General features: G+C 42.2%; 1 pseudogene; it reads right to left on the bottom strand.

Annotated features, from left to right (window-relative positions):
• Positions 1 to 313: 313 nt before the first annotated feature.
• LOC132770155 (serum amyloid P-component-like) lies at positions 314 to 1,628 on the bottom strand (annotated as a pseudogene).
• Between the last annotated feature and the right edge of the window lie 534 nt (positions 1,629 to 2,162).

The following is a 2,162-nucleotide window of genomic DNA, read 5'->3' as shown; positions in this document are numbered from 1 at the left end:
GTTGAGAAGAGCGGGGTAGAAATATTCGAAATAAATAAAATAAAAATGTTAAAAATGTAATACAAATGTCTGGTTGCTCCTGACATGATAAATAAATAAATAAAATCGAATTTTTGCTGTCAGACGGTCTCTACAGAGAAGATCGGGATATAAAAGTTTTAAATAAAATAAAAAATAAAATATTCCTGTATGACAGGGTTGGACGAGATGGTCCTTGTGTTTCTTTGCAATTCTGTTTGTTCATTTTTTTTGCCAGGTGTGATCTTTCTTTATCGGTGCAGAAGATGCACATATGGAATTATCACAGCATTCCTCAGTGTGGGCAAGAAGCAAGGTAAGGCTGAACAACTACATATTCCTGGATTTCATTGCATAATGCTCTCCAGTTAATCAGATAGTCAGAGAGATTGCAGCTGCTGAAGGCTAGGCACACTTTGTCTGGTGTGAGAACCTATCCCACATGTACACATCCGTCATCTCCCTGACAAATGACTCACTGGCTTCATAACCGTCACCAAAAGAATCCTGATCTTGCCCCAGGACAATGGATGAATCATTGCTTATCAAGTAACCCTTTTGGAGGCCCAGTCGGGGCAGTGGCTTCCCATCCACCCACAGGGACACCAACCCCGTGGCCAACTCCCAGTTGGCGTAGAGGTGCTCCTCGGGAAGGCTGGACGTGATGAATGTGTTGATAACATACATCCTGTATTGGTTGGGCTTGGGCTTGAAGAGGATGATATCATTGTCGGTGCTGTGAGTTGCGTAAGAGAAGAAGGTGACTTCCCGTGTCAGGAGAGTGTAGTGCCACAGGCAGACGGTGAAGCTGGTAAGTGGTCGCAGGATCATGGCCTTCAGGACCACAGCAGCCGAGTCTGATTTGACAAGGAACACGAACACCTTCTTATGGAGATCTTCCACTTTGGTTCACTGACCAAAGACTGAATTTTGAAAATGCCTGCTCCTTTTTAAAAAATTTAAAAATGTTAAATGCAACTCTATGATTCAAATATTGTTGGATTGACAGACCCATCATCCTTCATCATCGAATGTGCTATCTAGGGCTCATCAGAATTGCAGCCCAGCATCATCCGAAAGGTCTAAACACATTTTGCCCCTTTGGGTAATCTCAATGTAGAAACAAGGTGGCAATTTTCAAACGAATGCTTATACAAAAGAACCATTTCAGGGTTCGTGCTGAGTATTTTATCAGTAGAAATGAAGGCTCTCCTTTAGGGTTGCCAACATCTTTTGGCAAGACGCCAGTAACTCTGAAAAGTGCAGAAGAGGAGGAAATTTAGCAGGTGATTTTTTCCCCTCCTGTTCATTTTATCCTTTCGCTAGAAAAAGTGTTTTCCCCTGTTATGCAGCTATTAAAGACACAGGTGCCTTGGCAAGTGGGAAAATATGTCCTGAATACATCAAGATAGTTATAGATATTACCACAGTATGTGAAAATATCGTGAAAAGAGGCACCTTGGAGAGGCCTATCCAGTCATCCTCTACAATTGTCCCTCAGATTTCAATGCTAACCTGATCTGAAAACACAATTCGCTTCTTTGAGTAGGGATATGAAAACTACCCAGTATTGACTTACCTGTCAGAACGTATCTCTCCTTATGAACCATCTTGGAATTTAAAATCGGCTGGGGAGGCCCTGCTCTTGATCTCACCTTCCTCGAAAGTGTGCCTGGCGGGGACGAGAGACAGGGCCTTCTCAGTGATGGCCCCATGGCTATGGAACTCCCTCCCTAGGGATATTAGATTGGCCCCCTCCCTTCTGTCCTTCCGAAAAAGAGTAAAAACTTGGCTTTTTGAACAAGCATTTGGAAGTGCTGCAGAATAGGTAATTATGAAATAGGAAGAATGAACATGGAATAGCTGGATGATGCTGCTGGATAATGATTTAAACAGGATAACATAGGTGATTATATGTTTTTAAATGGTTTATATATGCTTTTTAATATTGAGTCAAATGTTTTTAACTGTATTTTTATGAATGTACTTGCTGTACCCGTCACGCATTGCTATGGCCAACCCTCCCTCCCTCTTTCTCTTCTTTCTTTCTCTCTTTCCTCCGTCCCTCTTTCCTTCCTTCCCTTTTTTTTCTTTCCTTCTCTCTGTCCTTCCTTCCCATCCTCTTTCTCCCCTTTCTTCCTTCT

The sequence above is a fragment of the Anolis sagrei genome, chromosome 3, assembly GCF_037176765.1.
Source record: "Anolis sagrei isolate rAnoSag1 chromosome 3, rAnoSag1.mat, whole genome shotgun sequence".
In the NCBI taxonomy this organism is placed as follows: Eukaryota; Metazoa; Chordata; class Lepidosauria; order Squamata; family Dactyloidae; genus Anolis; species Anolis sagrei.
The sequence above is the reverse complement of the archived record's forward strand: the minus strand, read 5'-3'. Positions and strand labels throughout refer to the sequence as shown.